Source organism: Taudactylus pleione, unplaced genomic scaffold (assembly GCF_031769625.1).
Source record: "Taudactylus pleione unplaced genomic scaffold, aTauple2 ptg000372l, whole genome shotgun sequence".
NCBI lineage: Eukaryota > Metazoa > Chordata > Amphibia > Anura > Myobatrachidae > Taudactylus > Taudactylus pleione.
The window spans coordinates 9,971,680-9,979,632 of record NW_028284773.1 but is presented as its reverse complement, the minus strand read 5'-3'; the positions used below and the strand labels follow the sequence as shown (position 1 = coordinate 9,979,632).

The 7,953-nt window shown below is 42.3% G+C and overlaps 1 non-coding gene across 1 annotated transcript; it reads right to left on the bottom strand.

The window, feature by feature from the left end:
* Positions 1-2,895: 2,895 nt before the first annotated feature.
* Positions 2,896-3,024, bottom strand: LOC148508275 (small nucleolar RNA Z247). The gene has a single exon (XR_015869611.1). It is a non-coding gene; the product is annotated as a small nucleolar RNA Z247 (small nucleolar RNA).
* Positions 3,025-7,953: the final 4,929 nt, after the last annotated feature.

Sequence of the window (7,953 nt, the reverse complement as noted above, 5' to 3'; positions counted from 1 at the left end):
GCACCTGCGATTGCAATAGCGATTACACACGCAGTGTCACTGCAATAGTATGCTAATCCACTGCGTTCACTATGCCGTCACAGCACAATAAGAGGATGCTCACTTTACCTTACACACATCCGTAATACTTAGCTAGCCTGTGAAACTAATGGTACCACCGAGTGCAATCGCAGCCTCACGCACACTTGCACAAGCTCTGACCATACTCAGGAATTGCTAATTGTGGTTTTCTTAGTGCACTTATATTTCATTGCAAGTTTTAAGCACATCAGTAGTACCGGTAATAATATATTTTTATTATTATTTATTAAAAAAAAAATTATTGTTTGGAATCTAGGCCTTTTATTTGGTTATAATGTAGTCTGTTAAAATGTAGTACACCAGACATGTATACATCTCAACCTTTTTAAAAACCATTTTGAATTTGTCTATATTAATTGTAATGCATATATAATACTCTAGTACAAATAAGATAGACATTTAAAAAATATATATCAATCACAGACATATCAGAGTGTGTTTTGCAATTTTTTTTTTCATTTCTTTGTAATAGAATAGCTTTTTTTTAAAAAAACAGCAAAATAAGGGGAACACATTTGCAGTTGTGTGATGGTGCTAATAAACTCCTTATGGTTGATATGCGCACTATACCTTACCGACTTAACACAACTAAAACTTATCTAAAATAAACACACGGACAACAGGAGTTGGATTTAAAATTAAAGGTTAAATTTATTTGACATCAGATTATTAATAATGAATTAATAATTAATCATATTAAATTTGGGTTATCTAATTACATAATTAGATGTTGCCAATTGAAATTAATTGTGAGCTTAAAGTCAGTATGGTGGCAGACAACAAAGAACAGACACTCCCACAGACACATGCAGACCAAACACATCACTCGTTGGTGTTCAACTCTCCCCAAAAAGCATGCCTGGACGGGCTGTGTCATTCCCGGAAGGGACGGGTTTGGCCTATCATTGAACCAGTGGAGCGCACCCATCTAATTTGTATAACTAGAAGCACACTACCGTTCTTTCCGCCACAACACTCAAACAAACAAACGCACAACAAACAGGATTTCCAGAAACAAAGAGGAGGAGCCCTTGGCTAACAGACCTAATATACCAGCAAGGCCAAACCCCCAAGGATCCCTATAAGGTAACACTAATGACTGACACTTAACAACAAAGTATTTACAGGTATACTGCTCCCACAACTACGGGGTTTAAACTGGCTCAGTCAGATTGTACTTGCCTTACGCTGTTCTTCTGCTGCTGCTGCTGCTGCTGCTGCTGCTGCTGCTGCACCAACAAAGTAATCACCTCCAAATGTGTCTGCCAGAACTTCAACAGACCCAACATATGATGGCAAGATACCAGTGCTGGGTATTTGTAAGAGGGAGGTGCATCAAAGAGGCAATAATGTCCATATTTCATAGTAGACCAAAGTTCAAATAGATCATGGAATGGAATTTCAATTGGCAAAAAAGTTCATTCTGTGCAATGACACTTCGTAGCAGACTCAGGACTTAACTTATCCTAGACCCGGGTGAACCGTCGTGTACCCTGCCCAGAACTAGTTCCTGGCTTGGCAGGCCACAGGTCCACCTCATTGGAGCTTGCACTTGGGACACGAAGTCTCTATTTTATCTCCCTTAGATCTTGGTGAATATCCCTTAGAACGAAAGTTCTCTAACGCATGCTGGTAAAGTTTGAGTCGTGCATCGACTCAATGGTTGCAGTCTGTCTGTTCACTGCCACCCCAAGCCCAGGGCCGTAAATAGGGTAGTATGACCAGTGCCATGGCACAGGGCAGGGCAGGGGGCGCTGTTTGGGCCTGTAAATTTTCCTGTTTATTATCATTCTCATTTGTAGCTTCCTCTTATTTTATTCCCAGCATATCCTCACTTCCCCTATCTCTTCCCTGGCCCTTCCCCATGAGGCCATGGACAAGGCCATGGTTCTTTTTCAGGTGCACTATCTTATATCCCTTTTTAAAAAATGGGGGGAGCGCCAATGCTCTCTCTAGCACAGGGCACCAAAAGGTCTAGTTACGGCTCTGCCTATGCCCATTGATGACTTTGACAAGTGTGGCAGTGATGGATGGGGGTGACACTGATTAGGGAGGTTGTGTCTTCCCCCCATCCGACTGTGGCCTTTGAGGGTGGTTGTCTCCTAAAAAAGAAGAAAAAAAACAGGTTTACAATTTTGAAGGTACAAATAGATAGACAGATAGAAAAATACACAAGTACCAGACACAGCATGTGGGGCATCAGTGGCAGGCACCACCAGATGTTGTATGTGAACATCTGCCAACAATCTCCGATCTAAGGTCCCCAAAATTTTCAAATCCTGTGGGGTCAATTGCAATATACAGTATGAGGGAGGGGACCTTTTTTGTGCTCGATCGGGATTTAAGTTTGCTTCTGAGTCTGCTGCGAAGGTAACTCCATCTAAATAAAATATATGACAAGACTAAAAGTAAAACAAATACTGTTTCAACTTTTTTTTTTTAGCACTTGAAAATATTTTACGAAACTCTATTGTCGACAAGAAAAGCAATACACATATTAGACTATACACAGGTCTGAAAGTAGATATCAGCTCACACACTACGGTTTAAATGTATTAGTTTTGTTGTTTTGTATAACAATTCCTTATCTTTTTACCTTTATAATTCTTACTGTTTCCGCAGATATCTTGGTGTTCGATAAGTGGAATTCACAGAATGAATTTTTTGCCAATTTCCATCCAGATCCTTCCATGATCTTTAGGCCGAACTTTGGTCTCACTATGAAATCTGGATTTTGTCTCTTGTATAAGGACCTCATTTTCCATCTTACTAATACATGGCGCTCGTATCTTGTCATCTGGGGTCTCCTTCAGTTCTGCCAGACCCATTTGGAGGTGATGTGTGAGGAGGAGCTGGAGGAGGAACATTTGGTGAGGCAACAGAAACAGGATCACCATCCACATCTGCAAGTATGTGAAAGGACAGATCTTCATCTGGCAAGTCCCTTCCAAATCCTTCCAGAAATTCTTGTATATCTGAAAGACTGTCTTCCTCTATGTTTGCCAAAGTTCAAATTCTATCTGAGGCTTTTATATGAATCTATGTAAGCGGGGAGGAGCAATTCCATTCATACGCAACCAGTATGCAATCAACAATCGCCTATAAAACCATTCTCCCAAGGCAGACACATAATTTGTCAATGAGATCTCAGAAATGCTGACCATGCGAATGACTGTACAGGCATCTGGTAAGACACCTGTCCATGTCTTGAGTGGTGATTGGAATTAGACATAGAGGGTGGTAAAATCATAGTTAGTGATTTATCAGAAGTAACCATATTAATGTAGACAGCCAATCAGAAAGCACCAGATTCTTTATAAAGTATGCGCACTGTAATAATTGCCATTGCCATCATGAGAGCCGCATGTTTCAGCCGGCGGGAACTCTGCATTCTCACCAAAGTTATGAATTGCCATCTGGGGAATGCAGCACCTTTTCTGGGGAACCGCACAAAACTGCAAGCGTACTGCGGGGTGCGTAGGCGCCCCCGGCGCATTGGCTGCCACTGCACAATTGTGCAGCTGGAGAGACTGCCAGACGGACCTCCTGGCCCATTTGCGGGCCCTCAACACACGCAGTAAGTAACTAGGTGGATGCATGTCAGTGTGACTTGTATATGCATATATGCTAACGTACAGTATGCGTACGACTTGCGGGCGAACTGTTGATTGCTACTATATGTGTACAGTTAGACTTGTTTGTTGGTTTGGTGCTTCCATTTTATTTTATTATGTCACCATTTTGATTGTCTTGGAAGTGGTGTACTGTGTAGTCCAAATTAATTTTGTGTCATAACAAATTAATGTCATCTATAATAGGCTGTAGGTTTTGTTAGTGCTTAATGGCATGTGTGTGTGTGTAATTAATATTAAACTTGCATGATATGAAACGTTTTATTTGTACATATCTAGATGTGTATGTATGTGTATTTTTATCTATATATGTATGTGTGTGTGTATAAAAACACCTTGTTTCACATTTTTATTATGTCCAATGGTGTTTTAGAAAATAATATTATTGTTTTTATTTCCTAGGACAGCAATGAGCAGTTCTGCAGAGGAGGAGCAGAAGACCGGCAGTCCCCATCTCCCTCTCCCCTGAAACCTCTTCCTCCCCTGCCCAATCTGCCTCCCCTGCCCAACCTCCCTCCCCTTGCCAACCTCCCTATCATGCCCAATCAGCCTCCCCTGCCCAACCTCCCTCACCTAGCCAACCTCTCTCCCCTGCCCACTCAGCCTCCCCTGCCCAAAATCCCTCCCTTGCCCAAATTCCATCCCTTGGCCAATCCTCCTCCTCTTCCCAACCTCATTCATCAACCTCATCATCAGGGTCAAATTGGGCTGCCTCTTCCACCCCTGGACATGAAAGTGGCACTTCTCAAGGAGAACATGTGACTGCAGTTACATGATAAAGCAGTCATAATTAACCTCACATGTAGAAGTAATGTTTGTATTTGCAATACTTAAATTGTAAAATGTATGGTGAAGATAGACACTTGCCAGATATATCTTAGGGCCTGATTCAGAGGACACAGCTCAGATGCAAATGCATAAGGTGTCAGACACCTCCTTGCTGTGGAACCGGAATGACATACTGCCTGACCTAAGCCCGGCGGATGAAATACAGATGCCGGAAGTCCGGCAGATGAAGTTCCTGACGGCGCCTGGTAAGTATCCTAACCCTCCCCTCTCCAAACCCTTCTTTAAGGGTGCCTAACCCTAATTTCCCCCCCTAGTGCCTAACCCTAACCTCTCCCAAGGGGTGCCTAAACCTAACCCCCCCTCTCCGCACCCTAAACCTAACCCTCCCGGGGTGGTGCCTAACCCTAACCTCCCCTTCCCCTAGCCTAATTCTAACCTTCCCGGGGGGTGCCTATACCTAAGTCCCCCTGGGAGTCCCTAAACCCCCCCGCAGCTAACAGGTCCCGATGCCCGGCTTACCTACGCTCAGTATGCCGGGTGTCGGGATTTGGGCATGGGGTTGATGATAGGTGTTGGTATTTAGATGCCTATGATTAGTCCCATGCCAGGATTTCACAGTCGGGAAGCCGGCGGTCGGCATTTCGACCGCTGGATTCCTGACTACATACCCCTTGCTGCATCTGCGTGATCCCTTCACTGCAATCAAGGTTGCAGCCTAGGATCACCATTGGAATGATCGCAAACATCTATTGGTATTATTTTACATTTAAGGACTAAACACTATATTGTGAATAAATATTGTATGCATCCAATTGATATACAAAGTATCTGTGGTCCCAATATAAATCAATAATCAAGGGTCATTTACAAGACATTAATACGTCCTGAAATAATTCCTGGATATCTATGCGGCTTGATTAAAAGATATATCAATTTATTAATATCTTAAATTGCGAGTAAACTGTAATTCACAAATATCTGTTATGATTTGCAGCTGTTTTCTATTAGTGTTTACATAGGGGTATTTAAAGCCCCATATTGAAACACTGTGTATACTGCTACTGAGGAAGCTGTGGGATCTACCACAGCGAAACGCGTTTAGCAATTTCACCATTCATACAGCATCTGGATTTCTATGTGGACTTATTTTCCGGACCAGCACCATTCATCATTTCCAGTTTTTTCTCTTCAAGCGTCAGCATGCCAGTGCAGGGACATCTGCATCACGCTCAGGCTGTGGACATGTAACGAAGTCTGGTAATTATATCTGCTGGATAATGTCCCGGATCCACACGTGTAGACCAGTGACTGTGGCTGTATTACTTTTATACCAATATCCCAAACGAGACTGTCCCCTGAGATTGAATTCTCATCTCAATTTCCCTTATATATCATTTACTCATCAACTCATATGGATATTTGCTTTAGATCTTCCTTGGAATGATCTTATGATATACGCATTGTCCTGTTCTATTGCTGTTAATGTTTGTTTTATTTATTTTTATTTTTTAAGATTATTATTGTGAATATCTGTTTTTTATTATTATACATGGTCTAATACAACTTTTACTATTGCTGTTTATACAGTGGAAACAGATATTTGTGAATGACTGTTTACTCGCAATTTAAGATGTTAATAAATTGATATATCTTTTAATCAAGCCGCATAGATATCCAGGAATTATTTCAGGATGTATTAATGTCTTGTAAATGACCCTTGATTATTGATTTATATTGGGACCACAGATACTTTGTATATCAATTGGATGCATACAATATTTATTCACAATATAGTGTTTAGTCCTTGAGCGCTGTTCATCTTTATCCTCTTTCTTTCTATGTTGTTGGGAGTTGACACCTCCCTTTGAACCAGCTGCTTGTTGACAGCGCCAACTGATATATTTTCTCTGTTATATTATTTTACATTTGCCCAGTCTGCGGGAGCTAATTTTTCCACCAGCCTGGGTGGTGCCTGGTCACACAAGAGGCCAGGATTTTACCTCCATTGATGCAGACCCTGGGCTCTTGCCTCATGAAAAATGGATCCATCACATCTCCATTTCCATGAAAGGGCACATGCAGGCCCCTGCAAAGCGGCTTGTCAATTATGCTGCAGGTTGGGTGGTCTGCAAGGGAGACTGCAGGACCCATTCTGCACATTTGCTTAATGTATGTTATAATAACATATCCTCGGATGAACATATATCTCTGAATCAGGCACTTAGTCATTAGTCAAGGGCCACATGTCTCTCCAAGATTCAAACATTCTCAAGAATTGTGGATAATTGTGGTGTTTAATAATGGCATTACAGCTATTCAACTAATAAGGGTTATATTTACTAAAGTGTGGGTTTATAGAAGTGGAGACGTTGGTCATAGCAACCAATCAGATTGTAGCTATTATCCTCTACACAGTGGGCCTGATTCAGAGCCGGACGCTATTTGCGGATGCTCATTCTAAAAAAGGGGCCGGATATTTAAATTGAGCGCTCACTCTTTGCGGTGTGTTGACGCCTCTATGTCTGAGCGAGCTTCCGAAAAATGCGCTAGCTATTTTGTAAAGACGCCCCTTTGCCGTTCGCATCACACATCATCTCCGGTATTTATTAGATTAATCGGGAATATCGAAAGGCATCTGAACTGCTCGCAGTGCTTGTGGTAGAATTTTCTTCCCGCTATCACTGCGAGCAATTCAGGCTAAAAGACAACCAAGTGACGTGGTCGATGACGCTCCTTTACTAATTATGCACTCCCATTAAACGCTGTTTTGACCGTTAGGCACGCCTGCGTTTGGATCTCCACTCCCCCGTTTTCAAGTACCTTCCCCTGTTACCACCCACAAATGGTACATTCTGTCAATCAAATTAGCAGCCCCTCGCTGTTTTACGAGTGCACGATTTCTGACCGCAATGACAGTTTTGCACATGCGCATTGCAACCCATACGCATGCGCGGTTGTGCGAACATCATTCAGAGCGAACGAGCGGCCGCTTACGAGCGGCTCTGAATCAGGCCCAGTGTTTGATAAATGATAAGTATATTCTGATTGGTTGCTATGGGCAGCCTTTCCACTTCTAAAAACCTGCACTTTAGTATATATTGTATACCCACAACTCATCTGTGTGCCTCTGCTCCATTTGCCACTGCCAGAAAAAAGGGCTGTCATGCACCAGTTTGAAGGAACACCAGCCTGCCCCATCACCGCAAAAAAACTTAAATACCTCTGCCTGTCAATCAAGCAGAGGTATCAAATGGGCTGCATGTGCATACACAGGACACCTTCTGCACAGTTGTAGAATGGGTAATGCACATGCGCAGGTTCTCGATTATCTGGAGTCTGCATTCAGCATTGCACAAAAGTGGTCCAAATAGAAATGGTCATAATCGGAATTTGTTTTAAAAAAGGTCTTGTGTGAGTGTGTTTCTATATACTGTATATATTGTGACAGGGA